We start from the raw sequence: 27,550 nt of genomic DNA on the forward strand, positions 1-27,550 counted from the left end.
TGATTCAAGACTTGACTTGAATGCACATCTCAAATACTTGAGACTTGACTCAAGACTTGACTCAGACTCTTCTGAGATACTTGAGGCACGACTCAAGACTTAACTTCTCATCGCAGAGCCTCAAAGCTCAATTCAGACTTTCACCTCAGAGACTCGACTCATGGCTATAAGCGTAGAAGGCGAATGGCTTCCTGTTCCTAAGAAAGCTGATGCTCCTATTTTAATCACTTTCCGTCTCTGGTGAGCAGTTTGTATGTTTGACAGTGTAATATTGCAACAGAAGCTGCGCGCAATGACGGTGAATCAGCCGCCTTCGCTGAGACCCTTGTGAGCACCTCAACACCTGCATCCCTCTAATTAAACTCACATCTTCGTTAGCAAGGTGAGCTTGTTAGTGAAACAGAGTGAAGGTGGCATATAGCACACAGCTCATCACCATGGAGATGGGAGAGAGAAAGAGTGAGAAAGAGAGAGTGAGGAGGGGGGCTGAATGAATACATTTCTAGATAGAAATAAGTACATTATCATATCATAAAGTATCAGTAAAATAGGAACAGGAAATGCTGTACAGTATAATGTAAATATGTTTGTGCTGAGTAAGCGGTTTTGTGTTCGCTGCCTCTGTTTCTCCAAGCAAATATAATTAAAGCAGCTCCTGTGATCTTATGCTTTGTTTTGCCTCCGAAATTCACATTTGTTTTCAAACGCGAATGTGCGTTTCGACATTTTGACATAGCCTGTTTAAATTAATTTAGCGAAGGAGCACTGTAAGCAGTGTCAGGTCCCAAAGGCACATCCTTTGATTGTATCTGGAGCTTCAAATTGAAAAGATATTTACGGAAAGCCCTGCAATGAACCCAACACAACTAGTTTAACCCTCTGGGGTCTGAAGACATTCTCTCCATTTGTGCATATCTTTTTAATAACATAATACTCATATGTTTAAATCAAAATACTCCGTTATCTTCATCACTACTTTCCAAAAGCACTGCAGCAGCTTCAGCAGCTTTAAACTCTCTGCAGGCCGTTTCACACTAGCCTCTGATGCGGACTGAATGAAGAATGAAGGGTTTCCGGCGTGATGGTCAGTCTGATTTCCTGAGAGTCCATTGATCAGTTTCAGACAGAATGTAGATGGACACACAGAAGTTCTCCACTAGTTCTACACGGTGAGAGGCAGAGGAGGTGTATCTCCACCCCTCTTCATAGGCTCATAACTCCGGACGTGAGTCACATAGGATCTCGGGATAAGATGGAATGGAAAGGGCGGCTCTACAGATTCACAAAATGTTTGAACTGGATTTCTGAGCTGGATCATCACAAAGATACAGATACAGAACCAAAGATTTGGCAGGTGGGTGAGTTTGTGAACCCTCAAGGGAGCCTGGCCACTTCCTCTTCCTTCCATTATATGGTTGTCAGTGGAACTAAAGAACCAAAATGCTGGCCAAATATGGTTTTAGTCTTTAATGCAGAAATTCCTTTAATTTTGTAAAATGCATTAGAGCTTTGGGCAGCAGGACACTAACATTACTGCTACTGAGAGCTGATTGGTTAGCATTACTGCTACTGAGTGCTGATTAGTTGCCATTACTGCTACTTAGTGCTGATTAGCTAGCATTACAGCTACAGAGTGTTGATTGGTTAACGCTAGCGTGGTTGTTCAGCTGAGTAAAGCAGTTTATGCTTAATGTTACATTAATAATGTTACTAATGTCCTTAAGACACCGTTAGAAAGTCGAATAACTGAAATTCAAATAAAAAAATAAGACCAGTGTTAAAATGTTTTTTTTATTTAATTGATTCATGAAGGATAATGAGTGCATTTGTTTGTAATTCATTCATGAAGGATAATGAGTGCATTTGTCTGTAGTGAAAGTATTTCCATCCATCCATCCATCCATTTTCTAAGCCGCTTCTCCATCAGGGGTGAAAGTATTTCCCATTTACAAATTACAATTGTGAACAAAAGCTTCATAGAAGCCCATTGATTTTGGAGCACCCTCTAGTGTCTGAGTGACTGGGTTAACATTACTGACTGATCATCACAGTCGCTAGTTGGGTGTCTGTTGAAACCTTGACTGAGGTATAAGTGGACAGTAACAAAGGAGAACCCTGAGGGCCTTTTAGGCATTCAGAGAAGATCCAATGATTTCTGGGAACCAGAAAAATAAGCTCTCCAAGCAAGAAATTATTCACCTTGCATGTTTAAGTTAGTAGTAACTTCAGGCTCCTACATGAGGCTGATCAGATGAACTACCTGCGGGGTATGTGATTGGGACTCATAGATTGAGAAGAGGTGGTACAGTGCAGAATTGTGGCCGGAACACGAAACTGACAAACAGGGACTGCTGATGTGTTTCCTGGCTTGTGAATAAAAATGGGAAAAGGGAACTGCTTTCCATGAACATATGGAGCAGAGTGGCACACAAGAGGAACATAACATTCCTATCCCTGTATTCCAAGATGTCAATTCTCGCCTTCACATGGCTGCAGATGTGACTCATTGGCATGATGGACATTCAGGAGCATCACTCAACTGGACCAGCCTGCAAAACCCCCAGATCTGAATCCTCTTGAAAATCTGTGGGATAACGTGGAACAGCGAAAAAGATGCCAGGGAAGTTGTCCATGGAAGTTATTCAATAAAATCATGTTTGAATTTTTGTAAACTCTGTATTATAATAACACTCATATCATTGATAAGTTTTTTAAGCATTGTTAAGACCAATTTAATGAGGGGAAATGTGGCTCTGGTCCTTCTGAAGGTTCTAGATACATCACTGATTGTGAATAGGTAGCCTAAGCAGTGTTCTGGTCAGTTGCTAGAAATGTGAAGCAGCGGCTTAATGCTAAAATACTATTAAAATCATATTGGAGCTCTACAGGAAATTAGCATCAGTTTAGAGGTGTTTAATTCTTGTTCTTGGAGCTGATTTTTGGCACTCATGGCCTGAATTGAAGGTTCAGCTCTGTGCAGTCACGGCCTGACCACCGGACAGCAGCACCTCCATGGTCAGGAAAATCGCACATTGATCACAAGAATGACACATTTTATTCACTATAATAATAACAATGCATGATGATCTCCGCAATCGATAAAGCGCTGACCCTCAGGCACACCGGGTTACCATGGTGACCACAGAGTCTATCAGTATTCATATTCCAGACGTGCAGACCATCATTGCATATCAGCTGAAGATGAGTGTTAATAGTGTAATTTTCATATTCAACGGTGTTTGTTTATGTAGCTGCTGCTAGTTCTGTAAAGGCATGAATTCTACGTAATGTTTAAAAGAAATTATCTTGAAAACCGAACTGAACAATAAAAATGCAAAATGTGTTTGTTGTTGACTGAAAATGTAAAGCACATAAACAGCAAAGGGTCAAAGGTGAAAAAGACAACAGTGTTAAATTACTGATTCTCTAACAAAAGACCACATCTTATCAGAGTGTGTGTGTGTGTGTGTGTGTGTGTGTGTGTGTGTGTGTGTGTGTGTGTGTGTGTGTGTGTGTGTGTGTGTGTGTGTGTGAGGTGACACTCCTCCTCTCGGCCAGATGAATCATCACAGACTATTTCTGTTCAGGCAAAAGTGCTCATTATATGTCGCCTTGGAAACCTTGTACACTCTCTCTCTCTCGCTGTCACGCAAACACACACACACACACACACACACACACACACACACACACACACACACACACACACACACACACACACACACACAGCAGTTTCCAGTTGGTCAGATTGCTTGGAGTCTGAAGGTGGAATTTTTAAAATTCATTTGAATTTTTAAATAAACAAACAAATATATAAATAAATAAATATTCTTTGTCCTTATTAGTTTGGTTCACTTGTTTTGTACTTTTATCTCTCTCTTACTCTCTCTCTCTCTTTACTCTCTCGCTCTGTCTCACATATTTGTATTGTCAAAGCGTTCATAGTATAAATAAACAGTGAAAATATACATAAAATATATATATTAATTAATTAAAGATTAAGTGTTAAATGTATACATGTATATATATAATATATAATATATATATATACATATATATATAAAAACTTTCTCTCTCTCTCTGTCTCTCTCTCTGTCTCTCTCTCTGTTTCTCTCCCTTTACTCTCTCTCTCTCTGACTCTCTCTCTCTGTTTCTCTGTCTTTACTCTCTCTGTTTCTCTCTCGCTGTGTTTCTCACTCTCTTACTCTTTCTCTCTCTTTACTCTCTCTGTCTCTCTCTCTCTGTGTTTCTCCCTCTCTCACTCTTTCTCTCTCTTTTCTCTCTGTCTCTCTGTCTGTTTCTCCCTCTCTCTCTGTCTCTCTCTCTCTGTCTCTCTCTCTCTGTTTCTCTCTGTTTCTCTGTCTTTACTCTCTCTGTCTCTCTCTCTCTGTTTCTCTCTCTCTGTTTCTCTTCCTTTACTCTCTCTCTCTCTCTGACTCTCTCTCTCTCTTTACTCTCTCTGTCTCTCTCTCTCTGTGTTTCTCCCTCTCTCTCTGTCTCTCTCTCTGTTTCTCTGTCTTTACTCTCTGTCTCTCTCTCTCTGTTTCTCTCTCTCGGTGTTTCTCACTCTTTCTCTCTCTTTTCTCTCTCTGTCTCTCTCTCTCTCTGTTTCTCCCTCTCTCTCTGTCTCTCTCTCTCTCTGTTTCTCTCTCTCTGTTTCTCTGTCTTTATGTCTCTCTGTCTCTCTCTCTCTGTTTCTCTCTCTCTGTTTCTCTCTCTACTCTCTCTGTTTCTCTCTCTCTCTCTGTTTCTCTCTCTCTCTGTCTCTCTCTATCTATCTCTCTCTCTGTTTCTCTCTGTTTCTCTCTCTTTACTCTCTCTGTTTCTCTCTGTCTGTTTCTCTCTCTCTCTGTGTTTCTCACTCTCTCACTCTCTTTCTCTCTCTTTACTCTCTCTGTCTCTCTCTCTCTGTCTTTCTCTGTTTCTCTCTCTCTTTTTCTCTCTCTTTACTCTCTCTGTCTCTCTCTCTGTTTTTGTCTCTCTCTTTCTCTCTACTCTCTCTGTCTCTCTCTCTGTTTTTCTCTCTCTCTCAAGTTCAAGCTCAAGTTCAAGTTACTCTCTCTCTCTTTAGTCTCTCTCTCTCTCTATCTTTCTCTCTCTGTCTGTCTGTCTCTCTCTCTCTGTTTCTGTCTGTCTCTTTGTTTCTCTCTCACTCTCTTTCTCTCTTTACTCTCTCTCTCTTTTTTCTCTTTCTCTCTCTCTATCTCTCTCTCTCTCTGTCAGTCTTTCTCTCTCTCTCTGTCTTTCTCTCAATGGCTGTGTTTACAAAGATTTTTGACAGTCCAACTGAGTACAATCGGATTACAGATTCAGACTGAGGTTTTTATATGTTCAGTCTATTCAACAGTCTGATGGAAATTTTTTGTTTACATGCTTGCTACAAGTAATCCGATGCAAAATGACATAAAATGGCATATGTGGAGTAGCGCGTAGAGTAAATGTTACCATGACAACCAGCATCACGTGAGGTCCAGTCAGAGTGAGATGAGCAGCAGTGAGCAGTGCGTGTGGTTTTAATTGCTTTAAAATTACATCAGACTCAGGAAAACGTCCTTCACAACATCCTTATTAAAGAAGGCTGAGAGGAAGGCGACGTGTTCGGAGACGCATAAGATGGACGTCCGTCCCACCGCTGCCTTTTAAAGATCAGAGCATGAACTTCGGTATAAACCTCTCAGTATGACGCGCCGCGGACTTACACGTTCCGATTGTAATGTAATTGCATTCAGGCGTTTACAGTTATTATTCTTCTATTTAACGGATTATTTAGAGGTTTACCCGCCTCATTCAATCGGATAGAAATTTTATTCTGAATGGCCTCAATCGGACTCGACTATTCCAATTGAGGTGTTTACATGGATGTATTCTGTTCCGATTGAGCTGTTAGCCGGATTTTTAATGGATTATTAGGCTGCATGTAAATGTGGCTAATCTCTCTCTCTCTCCCGCTCTCTTTACTGTCTGTCTGTCTCTCTCTTTCCATCTCTTTCTCTCTCTCTTTCCATCTCTCTTCCTCTCTCTCTCTCTCTCTCTTTAGTCTCTCTCCCTATGTCTCATTCTCTCCATTTTTCTCTCTTTCTCTATCTCTTTCTTTATGCTCTTTCTCTCTCTATCTCTCTCTTTGCTCTCCCTCTTTCTGTCTATCTCTCTCTTTCTTTCTTTATGCTCGCTCTCTCTGTCTCTCTTTTATTCTCTCTTTCTCTATCTCTCTCTTTACTCTCCCTTTCTCTATCTGTCTCTCTCTTTCTTTCTTTATTCTCTTTCTCTCTCTTTACTCTCTCTGTCACTCTTTCTCTCGCTCTTTAATCTCTTTCTCTCTCTCACTGTCTCTCTTTCTCTCTCTCACTGTCTCTCTTTCTCTCTCTCTCTTTACTCTCCATCTCTCTACACTTTTTACTCTCTCTCTGTCTTTTTCTCTTTCTCTTTACTTTCTGTCTCTCTTTTTACTATGACATTACTCTCTCTTTACTCTCTCTCTCCACTCTCTCTCTTTATTCTCTCTCTGTCTTTCTCTTTCTCTCTCTCTCTCTCTCTTTTACTCTCTCTTTACTCTCTCTCTGTCTTTCTCTCTCTCTCTCTCTCTCTCTCCTTCTCTTTACTCTCTCTCTCTTTCTTTCTATATAAAACTCATGGTTCTAAATAAAACCCTGAAGAACGATCTTTTCTGAAAGTGTGGGGAGAACAGAGGAACAGATTCATTAGTTAATTGCTGTTTTTGTCAGTCAGATTAACAAAATCTTCTGTCTGTAAAGCACCTTGAGATACCACTGCTATGAAAAGTGCTCTATAAATAAAGATATTATTATTATTATTATTATTATTATTATTTGATTTAATGTACGGTAATGTAAAGGTCTGACTTCATGATGTTTCAAAATAAAAGACTTGTACCAGGTAACACACACACACCCCAGCCAATTATAATATCTAAAGTTCAGGTCTAATAATAGTACCTCTTTGCTCATTAGAGGGGTCACCGTAGGGGTCGACCCTGGATCACATGCCTGTTAAACCCGGAGAAGCCTCTTGGGAGAGTGTGTGTGTGTGTGTGTGTGTGTCTGTGTGTTTGTAAAGGTCATCAGTCTGGGGCATTGTTTCCCAGATAAACACTCCTCAGTGTGTGTGTATGTGTGTGAGTGTATGTGCGTGTTTGTGTATGTGTGTGTGTGTGTGTGTGTGTGTGTGTGTGTGTGTGTGTGTGTGTGTGTGTGTGTGTGTGTGTGATGTTATGGTGTGTAGAGTGTATGATGTATGATGTACTAACAGCTACACACATGCAAATCAGTACAAACCCAGACACTGTAATCCATTCATACATTATTCATATTATATTTATCAAAATTCACTACATTCCTTTACACAGCACACACACATTATACAGCATTCAGTCTCTCTCTGTCTCTCTGTCTTTCTATCGCTCCTCTGTCTCTCTCTCTCTGTCTCTCTTTCTCTCTCTCTGTCTCTCTTTCTCTCTCTCTGTCTCTCTCTCTCTCTCTCTCTCTCTGTCTCTCTCTCTCTTTGTCTCTCTCTCTCTTTGTCTCTCTCTCTCTGTCTCTCTGTCTCTCTCTGTCTCTCTCTGTCTCTCTCTCTCTATCTCTCTGTCTCTCTCTCTCTCTCTCTTTCTCTCTCTCTCTCTCTCGCTCTCTGTCTGTCTCTCTGTCTCTGTCTCTCTGTGCGTCTCTCTGTTTCTAAACATTATTTTAAAGTACTGTCAGTACTTCTCTCCACTTTCCTGCCTTTTAGCACATAAACTCATAACTCCATAGTCCTGAATCATGTCTGTCACACCTAAACAACACTTACTGCCTCACAGTCGAGCTGCAGTGCTAATTCATTTTGCTTTTCACACCGGCTAACCGGAAAATAACAGAGCACATTCCCCCCAACAAAGACCAGAGAACCCAAACACTGCTTCTCCACCACTCACAGCCAACTCAGCAGCTCTCACACTGGAGCAGAGAATGATGAAGTTTGTTGGAAGATGATTGTGTATATTCGAGGATGATGGTGATTGTTGGAGGATGATGGTGTTTGTTGGAGAATGACTGTATATTCGAGAATGATGGTGTTTGTTGGAGAAAGATTAAGTATATTCGAGAACGGTGGTGTTGGAGAATGATGGTGTTTTTTGGAGAATGATGGTGATTGTTGGAGAATGATTGTGTACATTTGAGAATGATGGTGTTTGTTGGAGAATGATGGTATTTTTTGGAGAATGATGGTGTTTGTTGGAGAATGATTGTGTATGTTCGAAAATGATGGTGTTTTTTGGAGAATGATGGTATTTTTTGGAGAATGATGGTGTATCTTGAATGATGAAGTTTTTTGGAGAATGATTGTGTTTGTTGGAGAATGATGGTGTTCATTGGAGAATGATGGTGTTTGTTGGAAAATGATGGTGTTTGTTGGAGAAAGATTGTCTATATTCGAGAATGATGATGTTTATTGGAGAATGATGGTGTTCGTTGGAGAATGATGGTGATTTTGGAGAATGATGGTGTTTTGAGAAAATTATGGTGATTGTTGGAGAATAATGATGTTTTTGGAGAATGATGGTGTTTGTTGAATGATGGTGTTTGTTGGAGAATGATTATGTATAATCGAGAATGAAGGTGTTTGTTGGAGAATGATGGTGTATCTTGAATGATGATGGTTTTTGCACAATGATTGTGTTTGTTGGAGAATAATGATGTTTTTGGAGAATGATGGTGTTTGTTGAATGATGGTGTTTGTTGGAGAATGATGGTGTATCTTGAATGATGATGGTTTTTGCACAATGATTGTGTTTGTTGGAGAATAATGATGTTTTTGCAGAATGATGGTGTTTATTGGAGAATAATGGTGTTTGTTGGCAAATGATTTTGTTTGTTGGGGAATTATGGTGTTTCTTGGAGAATGATGGTGTTTTGGGAGAATGATGGTGTATGTCGGAAAATGCTGGTGTTTATTGGAAAGTGCTGGTGTTTATTGGAGAATGATGGTGTATATTGCAGAATGATGGTGTGTATTGCAGAGTGATGGTATTTGTTGGTGATTGATGGTGTGGGATTAACATATTGCAGTTCATCAAACAATGATTGTGTTTGTTGGAGAATTACAGTGGTAGAAAATGATGGTGTTTCTTGATGAATGGTGGTGTTTTTGTGAATAATGGTGTTTGTTGGAAATTTACAGTGTTTGGTGGAGAAAGATGGTGGTTAGTGGAGGAGAATGTTGCACTGTTAGAGAATGCTGGTGTTTATTGGTGAATAATGGTGGTGTGGGAGAATTAGTGTTTGGTGGAGAGTGATCATGGTTGGAGGAGGAGAATGCTGCTGTCTGATGGAGCAGGCTGGTGTTTGTTGGTGAATGATGATGGCTGTTGATGTATGATGGTATTTGTTGGAGAATGCTGGTGTCTATTTAACCCTTTGGAGCCTTGGGCTAATTTGGCCACCTTACCACCTTAAAAAAGGTTTACCGTGGTAATGTTTGGTATCTTATTTCAAAACAACATCACCCATTTGATCTGACCTTTTTTTTCAGTACAGTATCAACAAACTGGACACAAAAACACTAAAAACACGTCAAATCAGATTTGAATTTTTTTTCACTACATTAAGCACAAACATTCTCAATGAGGCATTTTAAAGACCAAAATGTAATGTTATAATACTAAGAGTGAAATAAAATTAAACTATATATAATTATTTACTTCAAAAGGCAGATGTGGCCCTTAGTATTTATTTCTTTTTAACTATGCAATTCTATGAAACAGCTTTGGTCAACAGTGACAACAGTGGCTATAGAATCAAGACTGAAAAAAGAACATCTTTATTTTTTTTTTCTTTTCCTCTTTTCTGTTGTCTTTTCTGTTTTCTGTTGAGCAGGAGGAAGTGTGTGTGTGTGTGTGTGTGTGTGTGTGTGTGTGTGTGTGTGTGTGTGTGTGTGTGTGTGTTTAACAGACAGCAGCTTGCATCTTTTCAAGGTCACACCCTGTCCATTTAGTCTCTCATTCTCACTCTCTCTCTCACTCTCTCTCTCTCTCTCACTCTCTTTCTCTCCTGAGTATTGAAATGCAATATTTGTAAGGTAACAACCAAACTGCTTCACTACTACAGAGTAAGCAGTGTAGAATATTTCAAAATCCACACTGCAGATTAGCGTCTCAATCACACTGCTGTGCATGGCATTAACAATGAGCTTCATTGAATTTTGTACATTTCCATTGAATTCAGTGATGAAGGTCAGCAATTTATTGTGTTACATAAGTATACTTCCAGCACCTCACACACATTTCTAGATTAAGCCACACCTACTTCCAGCACCTCACACTCATTTCTAGATTAAGCCACACCCACTTTCAGCATATCACACTAATTTCTAGATTAAGCCACACCTACTTGCAGCACCTCACACTCATTTCTAGATTAAGCCACACCCACTTTCAGCATATCACACTCATTTCTAGATTAAGCCACACCCACTTCCAGCACCTCACAGTCATTTCTATGTTAAGTGATACCCACTCGCAGCACTGCACACTAATTTGAAGAGTAAGCCACACCCACTTCCAGCACCTCACACTCATTTCTAAATTAAGCCACACCCACTTCAAGCACTTCACACTCAATTGTAGATTAAGCTACTTCCACTTTCAGTACCTCACAGTCATTTCTAGATTAAGTCACACCCACTTCTAGCACCTCATGCTCATTTCTAAATTAAGCCACACCCACTTGCAGCACTGCACACTAACTAGTAGATCAAGCCACACCCACTTCCAGCCCCTCACATTAATTTCAAGATTAAGCCACACCCATTCCAGCATCTCATACTAATTTCTAGATTAAGCCACACCCACTTCTAGCACCTCATACTCATTTGTAGATTAAGCCAATCCATTTTCAGTACCTCACACTCATTTCTAGATTAAGCCACACCCACTTCAAGCACTTCACACTCAATTGTAGATTAAGCTACTTCCACTTTCAGTACCTCACAGTCATTTCTAGATTAAGCCACACCCATTTCTAGCTCTTCAAACTCATTTTTAAATTAAGTCACACCTACTTCCAGCACTGCACACTAATTAGTAGATTAAGCCACACTCACTTCCAGCACCTCACTCTCATTTCTAGATTAAGCCACACCCACTTCCAGCACCTCACACTCATTTCTGGGTGATGCCACACTCACTTCCAGCACCTCACACTCATTTCTGGGTGACGCCACACTCACTTCCAGCACCTCACACTCATTTCTGGGTGATGCCACACTCACTTCCAGCACCTCACACTCATTTCTGGGTGACGCCACATTCACTTCCAGCACCTCACACTCATTTCTGGGCGATGTCACACTCACTTCCAGCACCTCACACTCATTTCTGGGTGACGCCACATTCACTTCCAGCACCTCACACTCATTTCTGGGCGATGTCACACTCACTTCCAGCACCTCACACTCATTTCTGGGTGACGTCACTCTCACTTCCAGCACCTCATTCTCGTTTCTGAGTGACACCACTCTCACTTCCAGCACCTCACACTCATTTCTGGGTGATGCCACTCTCACTTCCAACTCCTCACACTAATTTCTGGGTGATGCCACATTCACTTCCAGCACCTCACACTTGTTTCTGGGTGACGCCACACTCATTTCCAGCACCTCACAATCATTTCTGGGTGATGCCACACTCACTTCCAGCACCTCACACTCGTTTCTGGGTGACGCCACTCTCAATTCCAGCACCTCACACTAATTTCTGGGTGACGCCACACTCATTTCCAGCACCTCACACTAATTTCTGGGTGATGCCACATTCACTTCCAGCACCTCACACTTGTTTCTGGGTGACGCCACACTCATTTCCAGCACCTCACAATCATTTCTGGGTGATGCCACTCTCACTTCCAGCACCTCACACTCGTTTCTGGGTGACGCCACTCTCAATTCCAGCACCTCACACTCATTTCTGGGCGATGTCACACTCACTTCCAGCACCTCACTCTCATTTCTGGGTGACACCACTCTCACTTCCAGCACCTCACACTCGTTTTTAGATTAAGCCACACCCACTTCAAGCACTTCACACTCAATTGTAGATTAAGCTACTTCCACTTTCAGTACCTCACAGTCATTTCTAGATTAAGTTACACCCACTTCTAGCACCTCATGCTCATTTCTAAATTAAGCCACACCCACTTGCAGCACTGCACACTAACTAGTAGATCAAGCCACACCCACTTCCAGCCCCTCACATTAATTTCAAGATTAAGCCACACCCATTCCAGCATCTCATACTAATTTCTAGATTAAGCCACACCCACTTCTAGCACCTCATACTCATTTGTAGATTAAGCCAATCCATTTTCAGTACCTCACACTCATTTCTAGATTAAGCCACACCCACTTCAAGCACTTCACACTCAATTGTAGATTAAGCTACTTCCACTTTCAGTACCTCACAGTCATTTCTAGATTAAGCCACACCCATTTCTAGCTCTTCAAACTCATTTTTAAATTAAGTCACACCTACTTCCAGCACTGCACACTAATTAGTAGATTAAGCCACACTCACTTCCAGCACCTCACTCTCATTTCTAGATTAAGCCACACCCACTTCCAGCACCTCACACTCATTTCTGGGTGATGCCACACTCACTTCCAGCACCTCACACTCATTTCTGGGTGACGCCACACTCACTTCCAGCACCTCACACTCATTTCTGGGTGATGCCACACTCACTTCCAGCACCTCACACTCATTTCTGGGTGACGCCACATTCACTTCCAGCACCTCATTCTCGTTTCTGAGTGACACCACTCTCACTTCCAGCACCTCACACTCATTTCTGGGTGATGCCACTCTCACTTCCAACTCCTCACACTAATTTCTGGGTGATGCCACATTCACTTCCAGCACCTCACACTTGTTTCTGGGTGACGCCACACTCATTTCCAGCACCTCACAATCATTTCTGGGTGATGCCACACTCACTTCCAGCACCTCACACTCGTTTCTGGGTGACGCCACTCTCAATTCCAGCACCTCACACTAATTTCTGGGTGACGCCACTCTCACTTCCAGCACCTCACACTCATTTCTGGGTGACGCCACACTCACTTCCAGCACCTCACACTCATTTCTGGGTGATGCCACACTCACTTCCAGCACCTCACACTCATTTCTGGGTGACGCCACATTCACTTCCAGCACCTCACACTCATTTCTGGGCGATGTCACACTCACTTCCAGCACCTCACACTCATTTCTGGGTGACGCCACATTCACTTCCAGCACCTCACACTCATTTCTGGGCGATGTCACACTCACTTCCAGCACCTCACACTCATTTCTGGGTGACGTCACTCTCACTTCCAGCACCTCATTCTCGTTTCTGAGTGACACCACTCTCACTTCCAGCACCTCACACTCATTTCTGGGTGATGCCACTCTCACTTCCAACTCCTCACACTAATTTCTGGGTGATGCCACATTCACTTCCAGCACCTCACACTTGTTTCTGGGTGACGCCACACTCATTTCCAGCACCTCACAATCATTTCTGGGTGATGCCACACTCACTTCCAGCACCTCACACTCGTTTCTGGGTGACGCCACTCTCAATTCCAGCACCTCACACTAATTTCTGGGTGACGCCACACTCATTTCCAGCACCTCACACTAATTTCTGGGTGATGCCACATTCACTTCCAGCACCTCACACTTGTTTCTGGGTGACGCCACACTCATTTCCAGCACCTCACAATCATTTCTGGGTGATGCCACTCTCACTTCCAGCACCTCACACTCGTTTCTGGGTGACGCCACTCTCAATTCCAGCACCTCACACTCATTTCTGGGCGATGTCACACTCACTTCCAGCACCTCACTCTCATTTCTGGGTGACACCACTCTCACTTCCAGCACCTCACACTCGTTTTTAGATTAAGCCACACCCACTTCAAGCACTTCACACTCAATTGTAGATTAAGCTACTTCCACTTTCAGTACCTCACAGTCATTTCTAGATTAAGTTACACCCACTTCTAGCACCTCATGCTCATTTCTAAATTAAGCCACACCCACTTGCAGCACTGCACACTAACTAGTAGATCAAGCCACACCCACTTCCAGCCCCTCACATTAATTTCAAGATTAAGCCACACCCATTCCAGCATCTCATACTAATTTCTAGATTAAGCCACACCCACTTCTAGCACCTCATACTCATTTGTAGATTAAGCCAATCCATTTTCAGTACCTCACACTCATTTCTAGATTAAGCCACACCCACTTCAAGCACTTCACACTCAATTGTAGATTAAGCTACTTCCACTTTCAGTACCTCACAGTCATTTCTAGATTAAGCCACACCCATTTCTAGCTCTTCAAACTCATTTTTAAATTAAGTCACACCTACTTCCAGCACTGCACACTAATTAGTAGATTAAGCCACACTCACTTCCAGCACCTCACTCTCATTTCTAGATTAAGCCACACCCACTTCCAGCACCTCACACTCATTTCTGGGTGATGCCACACTCACTTCCAGCACCTCACACTCATTTCTGGGTGACGCCACACTCACTTCCAGCACCTCACACTCATTTCTGGGTGATGCCACACTCACTTCCAGCACCTCACACTCATTTCTGGGTGACGCCACATTCACTTCCAGCACCTCATTCTCGTTTCTGAGTGACACCACTCTCACTTCCAGCACCTCACACTCATTTCTGGGTGATGCCACTCTCACTTCCAACTCCTCACACTAATTTCTGGGTGATGCCACATTCACTTCCAGCACCTCACACTTGTTTCTGGGTGACGCCACACTCATTTCCAGCACCTCACAATCATTTCTGGGTGATGCCACACTCACTTCCAGCACCTCACACTCGTTTCTGGGTGACGCCACTCTCAATTCCAGCACCTCACACTAATTTCTGGGTGACGCCACTCTCACTTCCAGCACCTCACACTCATTTCTGGGCGATGTCACACTCACTTCCAGCACCTCACTCTCATTTCTGGGTGACACCACTCTCACTTCCAGCACCTCACACTCGTTTCTGGGTGATGCCACTCTCATTTCCAGCACCTCACACTCATTTCTCGGCATTGTCACACTCACTTCCAGCACCTCACACTCATTTCTGGGTGACGCCACACTCACTTCCAGCACCTCACACTCATTTCTCGGCATTGTCACACTCACTTCCAGCACCTCACACTCATTTCTGGGTGACGCCACTCTCACTTCCAGCACCTCACACTCGTTTCTGGGTGACGGCACTCTCACTTCCAGCACCTCACACTCATTTCTGGGTGATGTCACACTTACTTCCAGCACCTCACACTCATTTCTGGGTGACGCCACACTCACTGCCAGCACCTCACACTCATTTCTGGGTGATGTCACACTTACTTCCAGCACCTCACACTCATTTCTGGGCGATGTCACACTCACTTCCAGCACCTCACACTCATTTCTGGGTGATGTCACACTCACTTCCAGCACCTCACACTCATTTCTGGGTGACGCCACACTCACTTCCAGCACCAATATCAGTATCAACAATATACATTTTTTAAATGATACTCATCCCTACACCTCATCTATCCTCCTCTGTGCATTTCCATTTTCTCCTCTCTCTGTATCTCTCTCTCTCTCTCTCTCTCTCTCTCTCTCTCTTTCTCTCCTGTAGCTCATTTACAGATCGATTCTGTTCACTCAGATTAAAAGCGTAAATGGAGGATAAAAACTTCATCGTCTGCTCCTCAGCCTCAGCCTCAGGTAACACACAGAGCGTAGCAAGAGAATGATACATTTCACATCTCTCTTCTTTATCTCCCCTCTCTCTCTACTTTTTTCTCTATCTCTTCCTCTATCTCTCTACCCTTCTCTCTCTGCTTATCTCTCTATCCTCTTTGTTTCACTATTGTCTTTGTCTCTCTCTTGCTCTCTCTCTATTCTGCCTCTTCTTCTCTCTCTGCTTCTCTCTCTATAGTCTCTCTCTATTCTGCCTCTTCTTCTGTCTCTCTATAGTCTCTATCTATTCTCTCTTCTTTCTCTCCCTCTCTTATCTCTCTCCTCTCTCAACCCATCTTGATCACTGTTTGCTTATCTCTCACTCTATTCTCTTTCTCTATCTTTTCTCTCTTCTCTCTGTCATATTTTCCCTTTCCCCTTTCTCTACCTATTTCTCTCCCTGCTTATCTCTCACTCTATTCCCTTTTCTTTCTCTTCCCTCCCTTTCTTTTTCTCCCTTTCTTCCTCTCTCTACCATTTCTCTCTCTCTGCATCTCTCTCTCTCTCTCTTTCTCTAACTGCTTCTCTCTCTCTCTGCTTATTTCTCACTATATTCCCTTTACTTTCTATTCTCTCTCTCTCCCTATCTTTTTCTCCCTCTCTTCTTCTCTCTACCTTCTCTCTCTCTCTCTCTCTCTCTCTCTCTCGCTCTGCTGTGGATGGAGCAGCCCAGGGGAGAGTATGTGAGGTTAATACGGGTTTGACTCTGTTCTCCTCATGAGCAGAACCCCATCGCCCTCACCCCCCACCCCCACACTCTGTTACTGCAGAGGAAACACACAAACGCTGTAGCTCAGTGTCCTCGTTCACATTACAGTCCATGATCCTGCGTTCCAATTGTGCTGAGATAACATCGTTCTGCCTTGTTGGTACTCATTTGTGTACAAGTGACAATCTGTCATAAATTTGATTCAATCCACATCAGTATGACTGTTGATATCTGAACCTCAATCCTTCAAAATAACCTCAAACCTCAACCAGAGCCTGAAACTTCAGCCAGGACATCATACATCAACTAGTAGAACCTCAAATGTGGTGCATCCTGAACCAAAATCTAAACCATGATATCGTATCTCAACCAGAACATCTGTTAGAACCTCACATGTGACACACCATTACCCAAAGCCTTGCTTTTCTAGAGGCATAAACCTGAGCCAGAAGCTAAAACCTGTAACAGAACCCCAAACTCCAACCAGACCTCACTCAGAGCCTCAAAAAGAGCCCAGAACCTGATCCAGAGGCTCAAACCTTACCCAGAACCTCAAACCTGAAATCCCATACCACAACCACAAATCTCAACCAGAGTCATCAACTTGGATCAGGTTCTCAAATCTGTACTAAAGCTTTAAATCACTTAACCCTGAGCCACAAAAAATCACAGACCTGAACCAGAATCTTTAACATCAACTAGAATCTCAGAGCAGTACCAGAACCTCAAAAACAGGCTCAAAAATGAACTAAAACCTCAGACCTCAATCAGTCTTAAACTTGTACCAGAACCTCAAACCTTTACCAGAACTTCAAAAAGAGCCTCAAACCTGAACCAGAATATCAAATCTGCGCCAGAGCGTTGCCTCTCATCCAGACCCTGAAACATGTACAACATCGTAAATCTCAACAAATGCCTCAAACCTCACCCAGGACCCCAAACCTGAACCAGGATCTCAGACCTCACCTAGAACCTCAAAAAGAGCCCCAAACCTTAACCAGAACCTCTAACCTCACCCAGAATCTCAAACAGAATCTCAAATCTGAACCAGAGCCTCAAACCCTACACAGAAACTCAAAAGAACCTCAAATCTGAACCAGAGCATCAAATTTCACAGAGAATCTCAAAAAGAACCTCAAACCTGAACCAGAGCCTCAAATCTCACCCAAAATCTCAAAAAGAACCTCAAACCTGAACCAGAGCCTCTAACCTCATACAGAGTCTCTAAAACAACCTCAAACTGGAGCCAGAACCTCAAACCTCATACAGAATCTCAAAAAGAACCTCAAACCTGAGCCAGAGCCTCCAACCTCACCCAGAATCTCAAAAAGAACCTCAAACCTAAACCAGAGCCTCAAACCTCACCCAGAATCTCAAAAGAACCTCAAACCTGAGCCTGAGCCTCAAATCTCACCCAAAATCTCAAAAAGAACCTAAAACCTGAACCAGAGCCTCAAACCTCATACAGAATCTCAAAAACAACCTCAAACCTGAACCAGAGCCTCAAATCTCACCCAAAATCTCAAAAAGAACCTCAAACCTGAACCAGAGCCTCTAACCTCATACAGAGTCTCTAAAACAACCTCAAACTGAAGCCAGAACCTCAAACCTCATACAGAATCTCAAAAAGAACCTCAAACCTAAACCAGAGCCTCAAACCTCACCCAGAATCTCAAAAGAACCTCAAACCTGAGCCTGAGCCTCAAATCTCACCCAAAATCTCAAAAAGAACCTAAAACCTGAACCAGAGCCTCAAACCTCATACAGAATCTCAAAAACAACCTCAAACTGGAGCCAGAGCCTCAAACCTCATACAGAATCTCAAAAGAACCTCAAACCTGAGCCAGAGCCTCCAACCTCACCCAGAACCTCAAAAAGAACCTCAAACCTAAACCAGAGCCTCTAACCTCACCCAGAATCTCAAAAGAACCTCAAACCTGAGCCTGAGCCTCAAATCTCACCCAAAATCTCAAAAAGAACCTAAAACCTGAACCAGAGCCTCAAACCTCATACAGAATCTCAAAAACAACCTCAAACTGGAGCCAGAGCCTCAAACCTCATACAGAATCTCAAAAAGAACCTCAAACCTGAACCAGAGCCTCAAATCTCACCCAAAATCTCAAAAAGAACCTCAAACCTGAACCAGAGCCTCTAACCTCATAGAGAGTCTCTAAAACAACCTCAAACTGGAGCCAGAACCTCAAACCTCATACAGAATCTCAAAAAGAACCTCAAACCTGAGCCAGAGCCTCCAACCTCACCCAGAATCTCAAAAAGAACCTCAAACCTAAACCAGAGCCTCAAACCTCACCCAGAATCTCAAAAGAACCTCAAACCTGAGCCTGAGCCTCAAATCTCACCCAAAATCTCAAAAAGAACCTAAAACCTGAACCAGAGCCTCAAACCTCATACAGAATCTCAAAAACAACCTCAAACTGGAGCCAGAGCCTCAAACCTCATACAGAATCTCAAAAAGAACCTCAAACCTGAGCCAGAGCCTCCAACCTCACCCAGAATCTCAAAAAGAACCTAAACCTGAGCCAGAGCCTCCAACCTCACCCAGAATCTCAAAAAGAACCTCAAACCAAAACCAGAGCCTCAAACCTCACCCAGAATCTCAAAAGAACCTCAAACCTGAGCCTGAGCCTCAAATTTTATATACAATCTCAAAAAGAACCTCAAACCTAATCCAGAGCCTGACACCTTCCCCAGAATCTCAAAAGAACCTCAAACTTGAGCCAGAGCCTCAAACCTCACCCAGAATCTCAAAAAGAACCTCAAACCTGAACCAGAGCCTCAAACCTCACCCAGAATCTCAAAAGAACCTCAAACCTGAGCCTGAGCCTCAAATCTTATATACAATCTCAAAAAGAACCTCAAACCTAATCCAGAGCCTGAAACCTTCCCCAGAATCTCAAAACAACCTCAAACTGGAGCCAGAACCTCAAACCTCATACAGAATCTCAAAAAGAACCTCAAACCTGAGCCAGAGCCTCCAACCTCACCCAGAATCTCAAAAAGAACCTCAAACCTAAACCAGAGCCTCAAACCTCACCCAGAATCTCAAAAGAACCTCAAACCTGAGCCTGAGCCTCAAATCTCACCCAAAATCTCAAAAAGAACCTAAAACCTGAACCAGAGCCTCAAACCTCATACAGAATCTCAAAAACAACCTCAAACTGGAGCCAGAGCCTCAAACCTCATACAGAATCTCAAAAAGAACCTCAAACCTGAGCCAGAGCCTCCAACCTCACCCAGAATCTCAAAAAGAACCTCAAACCTAAACCAGAGCCTCAAACCTCACCCAGAATCTCAAAAGAACCTCAAACCTGAGCCTGAGCCTCAAATCTCACCCAAAATCTCAAAAAGAACCTAAAACCTGAACCAGAGCTTCAAACCTCATACAGACTCTCAAAAACAACCTCAAACTGGAGCCAGAGCCTCAAACCTCATACAGAATCTCAAAAAGAACCTCAAACCTGAGCCAGAGCCTCCAACCTCACCCAGAATCTCAAAAAGAACCTCAAACCTAAACCAGAGCCTCAAACCTCACCCAGAATCTCAAAAGAACCTCAAACCTGAGCCTGAGCCTCAAATCTTATATACAGTCTCAAAAAGAACCTCAAACCTAATCCAGAGCCTGACACCTTCCCCAGAATCTCAAAAGAACCTAAAACTTGAGCCAGAGCCTCAAACCTCACCCAGAATCTCAAAAAGAACCTCAAACCTGAACCAGAGCCTCAAACCTCACCCAGAATCTCAAAAGAACCTCAAACCTGAGCCTGAGCCTCAAATCTTATATACAATCTCAAAAAGAACCTCAAACCTAATCCAGAGCCTGAAACATTCCCCAGAATATCAAAACAACCTCAAACTGGAGCCGGAACCTCAAACCTCATACAGAATCTCAAAAAGAACCTCAAACCTGAGCCAGAGCCTCCAACCTCACCCAGAATCTCAAAAAGAACCTCAAACCTAAACCAGAGCCTCAAACCTCACCCAGAATCTCAAAAGAACCTCAAACCTGAGCCTGAGCCTCAAATCTCACCCAAAATCTCAAAAAGAACCTAAAACCTGAACCAGAGCCTCAAACCTCATACAGAATCTCAAAAACAACCTCAAACTGGAGCCAGAGCCTCAAACCTCATACAGAATCTCAAAAAGAACCTCAAACCTGAGCCAGAGCCTCCAACCTCACCCAGAATCTCAAAAAGAACCTCAAACTTAAACCAGAGCCTCAAACCTCACCCAGAATCTCAAAAGAACCTCAAACCTTAGCCTGAGCCTCAAATCTTATATACAATCTCAAAAAGAACCTCAAACCTGAACCAGAGCCTCAAATCTCACCCAAAATCTCAAAAAGAACCTCAAACCTGAACCAGAGCCTCTAACCTCATACAGAGTCTCTAAAACAACCTCAAACTGGAGCCAGAACCTCAAACCTCATACAGAATCTCAAAAAGAACCTCAAACCTGAGCCAGAGCCTCCAACCTCACCCAGAATCTCAAAAAGAGCCTCAAACCTCACCCAGAATCTCAAAAGAACCTCAAACCTGAGCCTGAGCCTCAAATCTTATATACAATCTCAAAAAGAACCTTAAACCTAATCCAGAGCCTGACACCTTCCCCAGAATCTCAAAAGAACCTCAAACCTGAGCCTGAGCCTCAAATCTTATATACAATCTCAAAAAGAACCTCAAACCTAATCCAGAGCCTGACACCTTCCCCAGAATCTCAAAAGAACCTCAAACCTGAGCCTGAGCCTCAAATCTTATATACAATCTCAAAAAGAACCTCAAACCTGAACCAGAGCCTCAAACCTCACCCAGAATCTCAAAAAGAACCTCAAACCTGAACCAGAGCCTCAAACCTCACCCAGAATCTCAAAAGAACCTCAAACCTGAGCCTGAGCCTCAAATCTTATATACAATCTCAAAAAGAACCTCAAACCTGAACCAGAGCCTCAAATCTCACCCAAAATCTCAAAAAGATCCTCAAACCTGAACCAGAGCCTCTAACCTCATACAGAGTCTCTAAAACAACCTCAAACTGGAGCCAGAACCTCAAACCTCATACAGAATCTCAAAAAGAACCTCAAACCTGAGCCAGAGCCTCCAACCTCACCCAGAATCTCAAAAAGAGCCTCAAACCTCACCCAGAATCTCAAAAGAACCTCAAACCTGAGCCTGAGCCTCAAATCTTATATACAATCTCAAAAAGAACCTTAAACCTAATCCAGAGCCTGACACCTTCCCCAGAATCTCAAAAGAACCTAAAACTTGAGCCAGAGCCTCAAACCTCACCCAGAATCTCAAAAATAACCTCAAACCTGAACCAGAGCCTCAAACCTCACCCAGAATCTCAAAAGAACCTCAAACCTGAGCCTGAGCCTCAAATCTTATATACAATCTCAAAAAGAACCTCAAACCTAAACCAGAGCCTCAAACCTTCCCCAGAATCTCAAAACAAACTCAAACTGGAGCCAGAACCTCAAACCTCATACAGAATCTCAAAAAGAACCTCAAACCTGAGCCAGAGCCTCCAACCTCACCCAGAATCTCAAAAAGAACCTCAAACCTAAACCAGAGCCTCAAACCTCACCCAGAATCTCAAAAGAACCTCAAACCTGAGCCTGAGCCTCAAATCTCACCCAAAATCTCAAAAAGAACCTAAAACCTGAACCAGAGCCTCAAACCTCATACAGAATCTCAAAAACAACCTCAAACTTGAGCCAGAGCCTCAAACCTCACCCAGAATCTAAAAAAGAACCTCAAACCTGAACCAGAGCCTCAAACCTCACCCAGAATCTCAAAAGAACCTCAAACCGAGCCTGAGCCTCAAATCTTATATACAATCTCAAAAAGAACCTCAAACCTAATCCAGAGCCTGACACCTTCCCCAGAATCTCAAAAGAACCTCAAACTTGAGCCAGAGCCTCCAACCTCACCCAGAATCTCAAAAAGAACCTCAAACCTGAACCAGAGCTTCAAACCTCACCCAGAATCTCAAAAGACCCTCAAACCTGAGACTGAGCCTCAAATCTTATATACAATCTCAAAAAGAACCTCAAACCTAATCCAGAGCCTGAAACCTTCCCCAGAATCTCAAAAGAACCTCAAACTTGAGCCAGAGCCTCTAACCTCACCTAGAATCACTAAAAGAACCTCAAGCCTTAACCAGAGCTTCAAACCTCACCAGAATCTCAAAAGAACCTCAAACCTGAACCAGAGCCTCAAACCTCACACAGAATCTCAAAAGAACCTCAAACCTGAACCAGAACCTCAGATTACATCCTGAACCTCAAACTTTAACAAGAACTTTGAATCTTACCCAGAACCTCAAATTTCAAAAAGAGCCTTATATCTGAATCAGAATCTCAAATCTGTGCCAGAGCATTGAATCTCATCCAGACCCTGAAACATGAACTAAAATCTCATACCTTAACAAGAACCTCAAACCTGCGCCAGACCCACAATTTTATAGGGGAATCTTTCAACCAGAACCTGACCCATCTTGAACCAAAACCTCAAACCTCAGCCTCAGAGAAAACCACTCTTCAGTCTCCTCAGAGACCGAGGGAGAGACAGGAAGATGGAGAGACAGACTTATGCCTAAAGCAAGTGAAAATCTGCTCAGTCACACCACCCACTACCTCCTCACACACACACACACACACACACACACACACACACACACACACACACACACACACACACACACAAGTATCAGACACAACGCTCTACTATAAAAAAATAAAACAGAGGCCGCCATCAGAGGCTTTCACACATAATAGAGGACTGTTTCACTGAGAGAGAGAGAGAGAGAGAGAGAGAGAGAGAGAGAGAGGTGTATGAGTGCTGGAAGGGAATCCCCCTCTTTCATCTTTCTGAATGAATGGAGAACCGTAACTGTATGTTGTGTTCCGAGTCCATTAAGCCTGATATCACCGTTCTTTCCTTCTGCTCTGGAAACAGAGATGATGTTATGGATGCTGATACTGTTCCAGTGTAGGAAATATTCAAACTGCACTGTCACTGTTACAGAGAAAATATTGCTGTTTTATGGGACCACTTCTGTTCTAGAGCTGGAGTCACAGGTCCTGAACTTTACTGTTCACGAGTCACTGTCACTGTCACTGTCACTGTTTTAGAAGCTGGACCACTGCAACTGGTACATTCTAGAGTTAGAGGTACTAGTATTGTCACTGCTCTAGAGTCAGTGGGACAGTTACTGTTTGTCAAGCAGAGATAAAAGGACCGTTTCCTCACTTCTACAATCTGAGATACAGTTAGTGTTACTGCCCATCACAGACTACCCAACACATACTGCCCAAAGTGCTCTGCCCAATGCACACTACCCAACACACACTTCCCAAAACACACTGCCCAACAAATTCTATCCAAACCCACTGCCAAACAAACACTACCCAGCGCACACTGACCAACAAACACTACCCAAGACACTTTTATCAATTCACTACCCAACACACATATTTCCCAAAATACACTGCCCAATGTGCCCTGCCCAATACACACTACCCAACACACACACATTTCTCAACATACACCACCCAACACAAACTGCCCATCACATACTACACATCCTACCAAATAAACACTGACCAACACACACAACACATACTACCAAACATACACTGTCCAACGCCCACTACCCAACACACACTACATATACTAACAAACACAGTATGTGTTGGGCAGTTTGTGATTAAATGTATTTTAAAGCAAAACTAAGCGCACACTGCCCAAAACACACTGCACATACTACCAAACACGCACTGCCCAACACATTCTATCCTATACAAACTGCTCAACGGATACAAAACAACACACATACCTGACCCAACTTATACTGCCCAACACATCCTATCCAAGAAACACACTAACACAATGCCCAAAACACACTGCCCAGCACATTATGTAACACACGCTCTCCATTTACACCACTCCAGACAAGTACCCAACACTTACTGCCCAAAACACACAAACCAAGACACACTGCCCAGCACACACTAACCACCACACAGTATCAAACACACCCTCTCCAACACACCCTGGCCAACACACACAGGCCAACACACACTGCCCAGCACACACTGACTACCGCACAGTATCAAACACACCCTCTCCAACACACCCTGACCAATACCCACAGGCCAAGACACCCTGCCCAGCACACCCAAACCAGCACACACTGCCCAGCACACACTGACCACCGCACAGTATCAGACACATCCTCTATAACACACTCTGCCCAACACACACAGGCCAACACGCCCTTCCCAACACACATAAACCAACACACACTGCCCAGCACACACTGACCACCACACAGTATCAGACACACCCTCTACAACACACTCTGCCCAACACACACAGGCCAACACACCCTTCCCAACACACATAAACCAACACACACTGCCCAGCACACACTGTCCACCGCACAGTATCAAACACACCCTCTCCAACACACCCTGCCCAACACACACAGGCCAACACACACAGCCCAGGACACACTGTCTACCGCACAGTATCAAACACACCCTCTCCAACACACACAGGCCAACACACACTGCCCAGCACACACTGACTACCGCACAGTATCAAACACACCCTCTCCAACACACCCTGCCCAACACACATAGGCCAACACACACTGCCCAGCACACACTGACTACCGCACAGTATCAAACACACCCTGCCCAACACACACAGGCCAACACACACTGCCCAGCACACACTGACCACCACACAGTATCAGACACACCCTCTACAACACACTCTGCCCAACACACACAGGCCAACACGCCCTTCCCAACACACTGTCTACCGCACAGTATCAAACACACCCTCTCCAACACACACAGGCCAACACACACTGCCCAGCACACACTAGCCACAGCACAGTATCAGACACACCCTCTCCAACACACCCTGCCCAACACACACAGGCTAACACACCCTGCCCAGCACACACTGCCCAGCACACACTGACCACCGGACAGTATCAGACACACCCTCTCCAACACACCCTGCCCAACACACACAGGCCAACACACACTGCCCAGCACACACAGGCCAATACACACTGCCCAACACACAAACCAGCACACACTGCCCAGCACACACTGACCAATGCACAGTATCAGACACACCCTCTCCAACATACCCTGCCCAACACACACAGGCCAACACACCCTGCCCAGCACACACAGCCTAACACACCCTGTCCAGCACACACTGCCCAGCACACACTGCCCAGCACACACTGACCACCGCACAGTATCAGACACACCCTCTCCAACACACCCTAACCAACACACACAGGCCAACACACCCTGCCCAGCACACACTGCCCAGCACACACTGACCACCGCACAGTATCAGACACACCCTCTCTAACACACCCTGACCAATATCCACAGGCCAAGACACCCTGCCCAGCACACCCAAACCAGCACACACTGCCCAGCACACACTGTCCACCGCACAGTATCAGACACATCCTCTATAACACACTCTGCCCAACACCCACAGGCCAACACGTCCTTCCCAACACACATAAACCAACACACACTGCCCAGCACACACTGTCCACCGCACAGTATCAGACACACCCTCCCCAACACACCCTGTCCAACACCCACAAACCAAGACACACTGCCCAACACACACAGGCCAACACACACAATCAAAACACACTACCCAGCACACATTGACCACCGCACAGTATCAGACACACCTTCTCCAACACACCCTGCCCAACACACACAGGCCAACACGCCCTTCCCAACACACATAAACCAACACACACTGCCCAGCACACACTGACCACCACACAGTATCAGACACACCCTCTACAACACACTCTGCCCAACACACACAGGCCAACACACCCTTCCCAACACACATAAACCAACACACACTGCCCAGCACACACTGTCCACCGCACAGTATCAAACACACCCTCTCCAACACACCCTGCCCAACACACACAGGCCAACACACACAGCCCAGGACACACTGTCTACCGCACAGTATCAAACACACCCTCTCCAACACACACAGGCCAACACACACTGCCCAGCACACACTGACTACCGCACAGTATCAAACACACCCACTCCAACACACCCTGCCCAACACACATAGGCCAACACACACTGCCCAGCACACACTGACTACCGCACAGTATCAAACACACCCTGCCCAACACACACAGGCCAACACACACTGCCCAGCACACACTGACCACCACACAGTATCAGACACACCCTCTACAACACACTCTGCCCAACACACACAGGCCAACACGCCCTTCCCAACACACTGTCTACCGCACAGTATCAAACACACCCTCTCCAACACACACAGGCCAACACACACTGCCCAGCACACACTAGCCACAGCACAGTATCAGACACACCCTCTCCAACACACCCTGCCCAACACACACAGGCTAACACACCCTGCCCAGCACACACTGCCCAGCACACACTGACCACCGGACAGTATCAGACACACCCTCTCCAACACACCCTGCCCAACACACACAGGCCAACACACACTGCCCAGCACACACAGGCCAATACACACTGCCCAACACACAAACCAGCACACACTGCCCAGCACACACTGACCAATGCACAGTATCAGACACACCCTCTCCAACATACCCTGCCCAACACACACAGGCCAACACACCCTGCCCAGCACACACAGCCTAACACACCCTGTCCAGCACACACTGCCCAGCACACACTGCCCAGCACACACTGACCACCGCACAGTATCAGACACACCCTCTCCAACACACCCTAACCAACACACACAGGCCAACACACCCTGCCCAGCACACACTGCCCAGCACACACTGACCACCGCACAGTATCAGACACACCCTCTCTAACACACCCTGACCAATATCCACAGGCCAAGACACCCTGCCCAGCACACCCAAACCAGCACACACTGCCCAGCACACACTGTCCACCGCACAGTATCAGACACATCCTCTATAACAC

General features: G+C 44.4%; 1 protein-coding gene across 7 annotated transcripts in view; it reads right to left on the reverse strand.

The window, feature by feature from the left end:
* Window positions 1–27,550, reverse strand: part of gria4a (glutamate receptor, ionotropic, AMPA 4a) — a 126,549-nt gene that overhangs the window by 95,153 nt on the left and 3,846 nt on the right. The window lies entirely within an intron of this gene.

This window comes from Pygocentrus nattereri, chromosome 17, assembly GCF_015220715.1.
Source record: "Pygocentrus nattereri isolate fPygNat1 chromosome 17, fPygNat1.pri, whole genome shotgun sequence".
Taxonomy (NCBI): domain Eukaryota; kingdom Metazoa; phylum Chordata; class Actinopteri; order Characiformes; family Serrasalmidae; genus Pygocentrus; species Pygocentrus nattereri.